General features: G+C 35.8%; 1 long non-coding RNA gene across 1 annotated transcript; it reads right to left on the bottom strand.

Moving 5' to 3' along the window:
• Positions 1 to 1,667: 1,667 nt before the first annotated feature.
• On the bottom strand, positions 1,668 to 14,038 carry LOC147722256 (uncharacterized). The gene is made up of 3 exons (XR_015310018.1): positions 13,956 to 14,038; positions 8,295 to 8,448; positions 1,668 to 1,756 (listed from the first exon to the last, which is right to left on the bottom strand). It is a non-coding gene; the product is annotated as an uncharacterized LOC147722256 (long non-coding RNA).
• Between the last annotated feature and the right edge of the window lie 555 nt (positions 14,039 to 14,593).

Below are 14,593 nucleotides of genomic sequence, written 5' to 3'. Positions count from 1 at the left end.
GTGAGTAACTTTTGGATGACTGCTGATGTGTAACAGGATGTATAGGTGTATCACTACATATGATGAGTGAGTATATATGAGTGACTATATAGAACTGTTGGTGAATGAGTGGATGTGTATATAGATGGTGGAATTACTGAATTGGTTGTTGTTACTGGTTTGGGTATCTCCATTTTTTCGAAAATGTTTGTTTCTATTTTTGAATATGTGTTTCAAGCGTTACATTACACTGAAATTAGGTCTGTCACTCTGTCACAAGGATGGTGTCATCAGTGATGTCATGAGTGATGTCACTGACCATGTCATGAGTGATGTAATATGTGACGTCATCAGCAGTGCATTGTACGCGCAAGTTATAGTGAGTCCGACTAACTATAACGTGGGAATTTCAATGGTTTTATATCAGTAAAATTTCCAGCTAACTATAACTGGTGTGAAACCTATGGTTTTTTCAGTGAATTTGTAAGGTTTTTTAAATGCTAATTCCTAACTATAACTGGTGTGAAACCTATGGTTTTTTCAGTGAATTTCATAGGTTTTTTTAATGCTAATTCCTAACTATAACTGGTGTGTAACCTATGGTTTTTTCAGTAAATTTCATAGGTTTTTTTAATGCTAATTCCTAACTTTTTATACAGACTCATACCTATGTGTTTTTTAGTGAATTGCTAAAGTATGTTTTTGTAAAAATGAACACTATAATGTATATTGAGATAATATTTTTAATTTAAAATATTTTTTTTTTATATTTCACTTTGGTGCGCTTTCGGTGCGCGCACCGGTGCGCGTACCGTCAGCGCATTAACAAAAAAAAAGAAAAAAAAATGAAGGAGGGACTGTGTAATAGATAGTAAGACAGATAAAAAGTGTAAAAGGAAGTAACTGAGAAAAGAAAAATGAATAAGGGAGCAAAAGAAAGAAGAAATAGGAAGAACACTAAAGTAGAGGTTAAGGGAGAATATAAATGGATATTGAAAGTAAAAAGAAGGACAGTTAAGTATGAGAATGACAGGTAGTGACGGAATCAGAGGAAAAGAATAGCAGCGATTGAGGGAAAGTAAATATCATTGAATATAAGTAAAGAGGGGTGAAAGAGGGTACATATAAGTGAATAAGGGCAACACATGGGGAGTAATAGAGAGAAAGAAGAGAGAGAGTAAAAGAAAGACAAAAGGAAGAACTAACTGAACTACAGTACAATGAGTGTGAAAGAAAAAAAAATGGAGAAAGAGAAAGAGGGTTAGGAAACTAAAGCAGTGGTACTAAGAGAATATAAAAAAGATAAAAAGTGGTGGAAGGAACTGAGGAAATGCAGATAGTTCCTATTAGATTAAGAAGTTGTGAATGAAGTACAGTAAAGAAACAGCAATGAAAAAAGAGTGTAAATTAGTAAAGAGAGGTAAATAAGGGTGAAAAAGAAAATGAGTGCATAACAATGTGAACACAATATAAATTACATAATGCAAACTACACAATAACTTCTACAATATGTTACATTATTTATTTTTGCTGTTCTCAGAATATATTGAATTCCACTTAAATTAGTGAGTTCAAAGTCTTCATCATATAACAGCGGGAAAAAAAAAACACAATCTAAAAGATTGTGTTTAAAAAAACCCATTCAAACATACATCTCATATATGTACACTAATCTTTGATTCACTTACTTTTCCATGAGGCCAAGTAGAAGATAGTGAAGGTCCTTTTGGTAGAAAAAAAGTCTGCTGTTCCTTATGAGTTCCATTTCATCGACTTCCTATGAAAAAAGATCTAAAAACATCATACCATACACAATCCTCACGGCCAATTTGTGTCTGATATATCGGTATTTTTTACTTTGAGATCCACTTAAAGTATCTACATGAGATAAATAATTTCAAATATTAGATTAACTAACTAACTAACTAACTTTTATTAACTATTCCCGTCTTCAAAGGCCAATTCCCTTTACTAAAACTTTGGTTTTAAAAACACTAGATAAGAATTTGTAGAGTCATAAGGCAAACGTTGTTTATAAGTTAAATGAGAATCATTGCAGTAACTCCATCCATTTTCAGATTTTAAGTAGCATGTATAATGTCCTGAGGTGGTCGAAGGTCCATCATGATAAATAATAGCTTCAGTTGTAAAGGTCCTTCCAGAAATTGATAACTGAGAAGCCACAAAATTTTTGATAGAAGTTGTCAATTTAGTTCCATCAGGTCTACATCGTTGGAAAACTAAAATGATATACTGCCCATACCTTTGTATAAATAATGTGGACAGCATTGTACAGTTACATTGGGTACACACCATATTATGATCTGCTGCTTTAACTAGATTTTTAAAAGACACTGATTTACAGTCTGGTAAAGTCAAATATATAAATCTTTCAGTGTCTATTGTAGTAGTACTTGATAAACTACAATTGTGGCAGTCATGCTGCCATTGATAAGAAAGACTGAAAAGATTATCTACATCTACACCTTCATCTTCCAAAACACCAAACATATACATTAAAAATTCCTGACAATCCTGCTGAATGTTCTGTGAAAATTTATCTTGACCAGAACACAAATCTAAAATATTTCGAATTTCTGTTACACTTTCTATTTGTGCTGTAACACTGCTACATTTCTGAAACACAGAATTCAATAAACCACACAATCTTTGATCCCGATTTTCAACAATCTGTTCTTGTAAACTTTTAAGAAAAAAAACAACATTAACCACTACATTAGCATAGCAGTTGACACCAGAACTGTTTTCAAACTGAAATCCAACAACATTTTCTCCACAATTCTTTTTCTTCCTGTTTTCAATTACAGTTTTCTCTACTTTTTGTCTTTTTGCAACTACCTCACTACAATTATCCTCATTTCTTCTTTTTCGGCCTACCACACGTTTTTCAAACAGAGGATATTGAGGCAAATGTGGAGCATACTCTCTTCTTAACCTATTGTATTCTTTAACACAATCTAGATCGGCAGAAATATTTGTCTCATCACATGCAATCAAATACAATCCTGATAAAGTTCTGACTCGAGATAATGCCACATATGCCATACCCTCTTTAAACACAGATCTTCCAATGTTCACCAATGCACTATCTACACTTAAACCTTGAGATTTATGAATTGTCACTGCATACGCCAAACAAACAGGAAACTGTTTTCGGCGAACATATAAGTCTTTTACAAGTAAAAATCTAGCAGAACAACGACTTATTTGTTGTACTTGTTCAATGCCATCAAATTTTATTTTTAAAAATTCAATTCCATCTCTATTTCTGTAATTCACAAAATCAACAACATAACCCATTGCTCCATTTACCAGACCGCTTTCAACATTTAAATTCCTTCTCAAAATGATACGACAATTTAAACACACATTCAGAGTCTTTTCAAAACCAGCTGTTTTTGAAATACTTTTCTCCAATGAATGCAATTTAATTTTCAAATTTTCTGACAAAACAATTGTTGCACCCATATGCTCTATTTTATCTATTGCTTCTAGTTTCACAATCTCTTCATTTTCTAAGTCTAACATTTTTTGGTTGAAGATGGAACATTCTTGCAGAGTTGGCATCAAACATATCCCAGATTTCTTCTCAGTCATTTTTTTAAAAATATTCTCTGGAAGAATGTTTTCATTTGGATACAAATTTGAAATTAATCGACTATGCAAAGCTTTTTTCCCTTTCTCAGTCATTTTTCCAATTCTTACATCTTGTAGAATATTTTTATAATCTTCATCCTTGGCCTGTCGCATATTTTGAAGCAGTTCAGCATATTTAAAATTTAGCCATATATTAACATTTCCAATGCTTCCAAGGGACTTCCTGGTATCTTCATGCGTGAGCATTTTAAACACTGGTTGTCCTTTTACTGGAGTCAACTGCAATAGATCTCCAAAAACAATAATGTGTTTTCCTCCAAATAACACATCATAGTCTGTTTTAAGAATTTCTTGCATTCTCAAATGCACAAAAGCAAGCATTAGATTTGAGACCATGCTTACTTCATCTATGATAAGAAGTTTAATTTTCTTCAAGACTCTTGAAACTTCAGAACACGCATCTCCAGATAGCTTGTTGTAATGCAATTTATTATCATGTTCAACTGGCAGCATCAATAAACGATGTAGAGTAATCCCTTTAATGTTATGTGCTGCCAGACCAGTTGGAGCAGTTACAACACAAGACAGTGGTGAATCAGTCCTTTTCTGCAGATAACTTGCAACGGCTTTAATTAGAAAACTTTTTCCTGTCCCCGCTTCTCCACTTACATACAGTCGGACAGGGTCAAATAATATACATGAGCACTCTTTTTTCTCATGTCTGAATCCATGTTCAATCTGCTCTGTGACTTCATCATATATCTTTTTCTGCTCAATGTTTAGTTGCGTTACCAAATCTTCTAAGTTAACTCCATCCTCTTGAGCTTGTTCCATAGCTCTTTCCACCTCATCCATGGCAGTGGCAGCTTCATTTTGGATAATTGGTCCTCCTAGTGGATCCTGGCTCAATGAAGTAGAACTCTGACTATCTTGAGAACTGTTTCTAGCTATCTCTTCAGCAATTGTGGTTTCTTGCTCCATTTCTTCATTCAACATTTGCAGATAATTTAGAAAAATAGGACATTCTATGGTATCCTTAGTTGCATTAAAAGAGTCTTCATAACAGAGAAAATCTCCAAGTAGTTCCTCTTCTGTACGCCATGGCTTAAAGAGTTGCAAAAGAGCTAAGTAGTAAAATTCTCTTTTGTCTGGAACTTCACAACTCAATTTTCGATGATTAATCAAATGGCCTTTTTTCTGCTTCACTAGACATCCTTCATAGCCAATGAGTGCATATTTTCCATTATTGATATCTTCTGTGATGTTCCTCTTATAACTGTAGTTTTGAAGAACTTCATACAAACATGTGTTCTCAAGGTGAGTACTTCTATTTGGATAGTATGTATCCAACATATTTGTCTTCAAAATATCTGTACTGTTTGGTTCTTTTTCCGCCAAATATTCAATTTCTTGTACAGATTTCAAAACTCGGTTTCGTGTGGCAGCAAGACCAAGACTCACCCAAATGATTGTTCTTGATTTGGCATAGAGACTTGCTGATGATAACCGATCAGAACATTCATATGCTCCAATTTCTCGATGCGACAACATCTTCAGACTGAAACTGTATAATTTCTTGCTTAGACTCTTTTCATGTGAAATGTCCTCCCACATTTCCTTCAGTTCTGTCTTTTCTTTTTTGGTGATGTAAGATGTCACATATCGAGCCACAGCAATAGAGTTGTCAGCAACGAACTGAATATCCATGTTAGCATTCCACATGGACAAAATCACTGGGTTGTAATCGTTGATGTACTTAGATTCTTCATTTCTTTTCAAATTATATGTGTTTTTGGGAGATTTTCTCGTCACAGTATGTCGTAGAGATGACATCAAATTATTTACTCTTCCCTTAGAAATCACTGGTCGAGGAAATGCAAAACGACATTTCGTGTAGTACTTTTCCTTGTTTTTAAATTTTCGACGACAGTACTTTCCACAACGATGAGATTGAAAACGTAAAACTTGTTGCCTTAAATTGTTTTCTTCAGTAGATTTTGGAACAGCACATGTTGAATACTCTTCAATGAAACTCATCACTGTTTCATCTGAATCTGTTCCAAATTTGGGTGCATCTTTAATCCATAACAACATATGTATATGAGGAGCACCTCTCGCTTGATATTCCTTCCTCCAAAAGAAATCCAAAACCTCTCCAAGGGGAGGATTTTTTTTGTTGGTAATAAAAGACATCATAGCTTCAAATCTATGATTAAAATATCTGCAAACATTCACTGGATCTAAAGAACACAGTTCTCCTGGTGTTTTCAATTCTATATTTGGTATGTTTTCATTTGCCTCTCGTAGAAATTGAAGTAAATCGTCCCATGCATACTCAGCACAGCTAAGAGTGAGGAACCATGTAGGAGTTCCTAAGTTTCTTAGCATACATTTCAATTCTCCATGACGACGAAACCAATACTCATTGGTTCCACGTTGACATGCCATGAGATTGATTAGCTGAGATTCCAAAATACTGTCTTGCAGATTAACTTTCTCCATAAAGTCCCTTGCACATACATTTTGCAAATGAGGTCCACTTTTTAATATATGATTAACTGCATAAGAAAGCCCAGACAAATCACTTTCAAACAGTAGATGAAATAAATATGGAATGCATTGACGAAACCTTGGATCTTCTGCATATAATCTTAGAGTCCGGTATTCAGCTGCAGGAATTTGAACTGGTCGATCATCATATCGTCCACCACAACCTGTTGGAAATAATTGTGGAAAACAACGAGCTTCCAAACTTTCTTCCCATACACTAATGGGACTTCCTTTTGCTGCCTTCATTTGAAACAAGTCAATTGCATTTCCCATTACTTCTTTGGAATGCAAAGGATGAACAGTATAATGTTCATATATTTCTTCAGTTCTAGACACATCAACTTTTTCAATTTGACCAACTGAAGAATCACTATCTTCTTCTGTAGCTGTTTCCTCAACTCCAACACTTACATGTTTGTAGTACTCATTGTTTTTAACTAAATACAACGTTGCCTTCTTGACTTTTTTAACATCCACTAAATCTTGCCAAATTTTCTTACTCTTTGTTGGAACCCCATTAACTAGAATAACTAAAGGATCTTCTTCTACTCTTTCTACACCAATTGTATTAATATTTTTCTTTACATCTAGAGGCAAATAAACAACTCTTCCCTTTAATCCTCTCAGTAAATCTGATGGAGGCAATTTCCCTGTCTTAGGCTCCATGCGTACAATAGCCTGAAAAGGATGGACACATTGAATCAAAATAGATTCATAAGTATTTAGATCCATCAATTCAGAAGGAATATCTATCAACTGAAGATTATTATAAACTGCTCTTGCAGGCATTCTATTTTCATTTAATTTTTTCAAACAATAAGTGCAAATACGCTGATCCAAACTCAAATCAAAAGAATTCTCCACCAACAAATAACTTACAAAATCCTCCCATTCACTATTATTTTCCAATTCACTTTTTGCATATAAATCAACTAACCTAGTCTGAATTTTATAATGAGTCCGTCGACAACACACACAAGTTACATTAGGCCTCTCACTTGATTTCACCTTAAACTTGATAATTTCCTCATCAAACTTTTCAATACTTGAAATTTGTCCATTATCTTCTGCATTGCCATCCATTACTATATCTATTTCTACACTGTCCTCTTTGTTCCTAAAATAACAAAACTCAATTTCTTCACAAATAGTCTTCACATCCACTTCAGATCCATGCAAAAGAGCACTATTTAACTGTTTAAGCTTAAGTGCAGGACTTTTTGCATAATACAACTTCCTCACTAATTTCCTTACGTTATTATGATGCACTGCTAACATCCTAAAATGATGAAAAACACTCCGACAAACTTTTCTAGAAAGACATGCTAGTGAATGCCCTTGCAAACCTGTGCTTTCTCTCACTCTGCAAGGATCTAACTCTTGCAGGATCTTCATTTTTTGTTTGAGACTTTTTTTACTATATGTACGTAAGAAATTTCGAAGCAAATCAATTGATTCCTGTCGCACACTACAAATACTACTGCATTTCCATGTGTACACTGGACCCTTAGTACGTCTCCCTAAAACTTCATCAGCTAACACCTCTTCTGCATCTCTAGGTACAAGTTTCTCTTTTTCCATCACACAACTATCTTTCACCTCATAGGCACGACCACTGGTGTCAACCGCATGCACCAAATCATTTTCCTGAAAGTAACTCTCCTCATTAAAAAAAGGCTCAGAACTTGAACTATGCATCCATTCACCAGAAAATACTTCACAAAAATTACTCCGATTAATAATTCTTTTCCATCTACTGTTCGATTTGAAAACATCCATTGCCTTATTAAGTATCCTAATTCTATTGATTATTAAAATAAATAATTTTTTCTTAACTTCAAAAGCCTGATCAACAATCTTTTCTACACTTTTCTTTTTCTTGTAAAAAGCAGCTTTTAGTTTACTTTTCTTTTCATTTTTTAGCAAATTTAAAACTACCCTATTGCGAAACATTCGCCTACGAATGTCCCTAAAAACATTTACCCTTCTATTGCTAACCATTCTCTTCTCTCCTGGTCCAATGGAAACATTTTTTGTGGGCTTCTCTTTCCTTTTTAGATTTGTTGACTTTTTCTGTATATTCACATTAGCAATTTCATTTTTTTTCCTACGACATATGTTACGAAGAAAAGACTTAATTGGCTTACCAGAAGCTTTTCTGGTGTTTTTTGAAGTAGTTGTTGAAGAGGATTCCATAAACTCTGTTGTTGATGTTCTCCTTTTCCGTATGGTATTTTTGATTTTTCTTTGCCTTGAAGGCATTTTTGCTTGCTTTTCAGAAGTTGATTTGAATCTGTTGTTCTGTTAAAAAAACACATGAAAGACCACTATTAGCAAACAACAAAGTAATGTTAAAAAGCAAACAATATAAACAATAAATTGCAACATATTTAAGTTTATACAATAGCAACTCATGGCTTTATTTTTAAAGGCCTTGCGCCACCAGTGCGTCACTTATTACCCATGTTTAAAGTCAAGCATCAGCTGCACATGGCATTCATAAATAAGGGCCAAATGCAAATACCAATCAATTGCACCCAAAAATCGATTTTTCAATAACATGTAAGAAACACTGCGCAAAACCTAAGTACAACCACTCAATATCATCAAACAAAGTCAGGGTCTGATTTATAAAGGCCTTGCGCCACCAGTGCGTCACTTATTACCCATGTTTAAAGTCTTGCATCGGCTGCACATGGCAATCATAAATAAGGGCCAAATACATATACCAATCAATTGCACCCAAAAATCGATTTTTGAATAACATGTAAGAAACACTGTGCAGAACCTATGTACAACCAATCAATATCATCAAACAAAGTCAGGGCCTTATTTATGAAAGCCTTGCGCCACCAGTGTGTCACTTATTACCCATGTTTAAAGTCATGCATCAGTTGCACATGGCAATCATAAATAAGGGCCAAATACATATACCAATCAATTGCACCCCAAAATCGATTTTTCAATAACATGTAAGAAACACTGCGCAAAACCTAAGTACAACCACTCAATATCATCAAACAAAGTCAGGGCCTTATTTATGAAAGCCTTGCGCCACCAGTGCGTCACGTATTACCCATGTTGAAAGTCATGCATCGGCTGCACATGGCAATCATAAATAAGGGCCAAATACATATACCAATCAATTGCACCCAAAAATCGATTTTTGAATAGCATGTAAGAAACACTGCGCAAAACCTAAGTACAACCACTCAATATCATCAAACAAAGTCAGGGCCTTATTTATGAAAGCCTTGCGCCACCAGTGCGTCACGTATTACCCATGTTGAAAGTCATGCATCGGCTGCACATGGCAATCATAAATAAGGGCCAAATACATATACCAATCAATTGCACCCAAAAATCAATTTTTGAATAACATGTAAGAAACACTGCGCAGAACCTATGTACAACCAATCAATATCATCAAACAAAGTCAGGGCCTTATTTATGAAAGCCTTGCGCCACCAGTGCGTCACGTATTACCCATGTTTAAAGTCATGCATCGGCTGCACATGGCAATCATAAATAAGGGCCAAATACATATACCAATCAATTGCACCCAAAAATCGATTTTTGAATAGCATGTAAGAAACACTGCGCAAAACCTAAGTACAACCACTCAATATCATCAAACAAAGTCAGGGCCTTATTTATGAAAGCCTTGCGCCACCAGTGCGTCACGTATTACCCATGTTGAAAGTCATGCATCGGCTGCACATGGCAATCATAAATAAGGGCCAAATACATATACCAATCAATTGCACCCAAAAATCAATTTTTGAATAACATGTAAGAAACACTGCGCAGAACCTATGTACAACCAATCAATATCATCAAACAAAGTCAGGGCCTTATTTATGAAAGCCTTGCGCCACCAGTGCGTCACTTATTACCCATGTTTAAAGTCATGCATCAGCTGCACATGGCAATCATAAATAAGGGCCAAATACATATACCAATCAATTGCACCCAAAAATCGATTTTTGAATAACATGTAAGAAACACGGCGCAGAACCTAAGTACAACCAATCAATATCATCAAACAAAGTCAGGGCCTTATTTATGAAAGCCTTGCGCCACCAGTGCGTCACTTATTACCCATGTTTAAAGTCATGCATCAGCTGCACATGGCAATCATAAATAAGTGCCAAATACATATACCAATCAATTGCACCCAAAAATCGATTTTTGAATAACATGTAAGGAACACTGCACAGAACCTAAGTACAACCACTCAATATCATCAAACAAAGTCAGGCCTTATTTATGAAAGCCTTGCGCCACCAGTGCGTCACTTATTACCCATGTTTAAAGTCATGCATCAGTTGCACATGGCAATCATAAATTAGGGCAAAATACATATACTAATCAATTGCACCCAAAAATCAATTTTACAATAACATGTAAGAAACACGGCGCAGAACCTAAGTACAACCAATCAATATCATCAAACAAAGTCAGGGCCTTATTTATGAAAGCCTTGCGCCACCACTGCGTCACGTATTACCCATGTTGAAAGTCATGCATCGGCTGCACATGGCAATCATAAATAAGGGCCAAATACATATACCAATCAATTGCACCCAAAAATCGATTTTTGAATAACATGTAAGGAACACTGCACAGAACCTAAGTACAACCACTCAATATCATCAAACAAAGTCAGGGCCTTATTTATGAAAGCCTTGCGCCACCAGTGCGTCACGTATTACCCATGTTTAAAGTCATGCATCGGCTGCACATGGCAATCATAAATAAGGGCCAAATACATATACCAATCAATTGCACCCAAAAATCGATTTTTGAATAGCATGTAAGAAACACTGCGCAAAACCTAAGTACAACCACTCAATATCATCAAACAAAGTCAGGGCCTTATTTATGAAAGCCTTGCGCCACCAGTGCGTCACGTATTACCCATGTTGAAAGTCATGCATCGGCTGCACATGGCAATCATAAATAAGGGCCAAATACATATACCAATCAATTGCACCCAAAAATCAATTTTTGAATAACATGTAAGAAACACTGCGCAGAACCTATGTACAACCAATCAATATCATCAAACAAAGTCAGGGCCTTATTTATGAAAGCCTTGCGCCACCAGTGCGTCACTTATTACCCATGTTTAAAGTCATGCATCAGCTGCACATGGCAATCATAAATAAGGGCCAAATACATATACCAATCAATTGCACCCAAAAATCGATTTTTGAATAACATGTAAGAAACACTGTGCAGAACCTATGTACAACCAATCAATATCATCAAACAAAGTCAGAGCCTTATTTATGAAAGCCTTGCGCCACCAGTGCGTCACTTATTACCCATGTTTAAAGTCATGCATCAGCTGCACATGGCAATCATAAATAAGTGCCAAATACATATACCAATCAATTGCACCCAAAAATCGATTTTTGAATAACATGTAAGGAACACTGCACAGAACCTAAGTACAACCACTCAATATCATCAAACAAAGTCAGGCCTTATTTATGAAAGCCTTGCGCCACCAGTGCGTCACTTATTACCCATGTTTAAAGTCATGCATCAGTTGCACATGGCAATCATAAATTAGGGCAAAATACATATACTAATCAATTGCACCCAAAAATCAATTTTACAATAACATGTAAGAAACACGGCGCAGAACCTAAGTACAACCAATCAATATCATCAAACAAAGTCAGGGCCTTATTTATGAAAGCCTTGCGCCACCAGTGCGTCACGTATTACCCATGTTGAAAGTCATGCATCGGCTGCACATGGCAATCATAAATAAGGGCCAAATACATATACCAATCAATTGCACCCAAAAATCGATTTTTGAATAACATGTAAGGAACACTGCACAGAACCTAAGTACAACCACTCAATATCATCAAACAAAGTCAGGGCCTTATTTATGAAAGCCTTGCGCCACCAGTGCGTCACTTATTACCCATGTTTAAAGTCATGCATCAGCTGCACATGGCATTCATAAATAAGGGCCAAATACATATACCAATCAATTGCACCCAAAAATCGATTTTTCAATAACATGTAAGAAGCACTGTGCAGAACCTATGTACAACCAATCAATATCATCAAACAAAGTCAGAGCCTTATTTATGAAAGCCTTGCGCCACCAGTGCGTCACTTATTACCCATGTTTAAAGTCATGCATCAGCTGCACATGGCAATCATAAATAAGGGCCAAATACATATACCAATCAATTGCACCCAAAAATCGATTTTTGAATAACATGTAAGGAACACTGCACAGAACCTAAGTACAACCACTCAATATCATCAAACAAAGTCAGGCCTTATTTATGAAAGCCTTGCGCCACCAGTGCGTCACTTATTACCCATGTTTAAAGTCATGCATCAGTTGCACATGGCAATCATAAATTAGGGCAAAATACATATACTAATCAATTGCACCCAAAAATCGATTTTTCAATAACATGTAAGAAACACGGCGCAGAACCTAAGTACAACCAATCAATATCATCAAACAAAGTCAGGGCCTTATTTATGAAAGCCTTGCGCCACCAGTGCGTCACTTATTACCCATGTTTAAAGTCATGCATCAGCTGCACATGGCATTCATAAATAAGGGCCAAATACATATACCAATCAATTGCACCCAAAAATCGATTTTTGTTTAACATGTAAGAAGCACTGTGCAGAACCTATGTACAACCAATCAATATCATCAAACAAAGTCAGAGCCTTATTTATGAAAGCCTTGCACCACCAGTGCGTCACTTATTACCCATGTTTAAAGTCATGCATCAGCTGCACATGGCAATCATAAATAAGGGCCAAATACATATACCAATCAATTGCACCCAAAAATCGATTTTTGAATAACATGTAAGGAACACTGCACAGAACCTAAGTACAACCACTCAATATCATCAAACAAAGTCAGGCCTTATTTATGAAAGCCTTGCGCCACCAGTGCGTCACTTATTACCCATGTTTAAAGTCATGCATCAGTTGCACATGGCAATCATAAATTAGGGCAAAATACATATACTAATCAATTGCACCCAAAAATCGATTTTTCAATAACATGTAAGAAACACGGCGCAGAACCTAAGTACAACCAATCAATATCATCAAACAAAGTCAGGGCCTTATTTATGAAAGCCTTGCGCCACCAGTGCGTCACTTATTACCCATGTTTAAAGTCATGCATCAGCTGCACATGGCATTCATAAATAAGGGCCAAATACATATACCAATCAATTGCACCCAAAAATCGATTTTTGAATAACATGTAAGGAACACTGCACAGAACCTAAGTACAACCACTCAATATCATCAAACAAAGTCAGGGCCTTATTTATGAAAGCCTTGCGCCACCAGTGCGTCACTTATTACCCATGTTTAAAGTCATGCATCAGCTGCACATGGCATTCATAAATAAGGGCCAAATACATATACCAATCAATTGCACCCAAAAATCGATTTTTCAATAACATGTAAGAAACACTGCACAGAACCTAACTACAACCACTCAATATCATCAAACAAAGTCAGGGCCTCATTTATAAAAGCCTGGCGCCACCAGTGCATCACTTATTACCCATGTTTAAAGTCATGCATCAACTGCACATGGCAATCATAAAAAAGGCCAAATAAAAATACCATTCATTTGCACCCAAAATCGATTTTTAAATAACATGTAAAAAACACTGCGCAGGACTTATATACTAACATACAATTTCACTTCTAAAACATAACTATCTGCTTCCAAATATTCTCCATAGAGAAAATAAATCTCTATCTAAATTAAATGAATCATTACTTACCTTTAGAAATGCTTTTGGAGATTGAAAACAGTGTCAGACACACACACCAATTTTTCTTTAGCAGAGGAAAAGGTGTGCTCTCAATACACTGAAACCAAGACTGGCATAGAAAATCTCTATCTTTGTACACATATGCCTTAATTCAACCAATGAAAACTCTTCCCTCACTATTTTCAAACCAACACCCATCCCCCTCTCAAACCTTTCTATCTGTTACCATAGCAACTCCCTCCTAACTGAACTCTAAGGTTCAAAAGTTTATCTTACAATGTTGCAAATTAACTCAGCAAGGATGTTTGACCTGTCAATACAGCAGCCTATACAGGGTATTTTTGCTTTTGGTGACTTTTTTTAAACCATTCAAATTGCTTCTTTCACACAACATAACCATACACCCTAACTTTCAGTTTTCAACTATCTGAATCCACCAATCATTGCTAGTGATTCAAGAGCACAGAAACTCCACAATTATTTTTTTGTGAACTCCTACTGTTCCAACTGCCATTTCATTCCCACACTTCATCTGACTGGACCAGAACCTTCTCACATCATGTACTCTGTTTGGGTTATTGGACATAGCTACATCCACTGGGCTCAAAGGTATGCAGCTAGCAGAAATTTTCATAACCTTGATTTAT

The sequence above is a fragment of the Lissotriton vulgaris genome, chromosome 4_1 (assembly GCF_964263255.1).
Source record: "Lissotriton vulgaris chromosome 4_1, aLisVul1.2, whole genome shotgun sequence".
Taxonomy (NCBI): Eukaryota; Metazoa; Chordata; class Amphibia; order Caudata; family Salamandridae; genus Lissotriton; species Lissotriton vulgaris.
The sequence above is the reverse complement of the archived record's forward strand: the minus strand, read 5'-3'. Positions and strand labels throughout refer to the sequence as shown.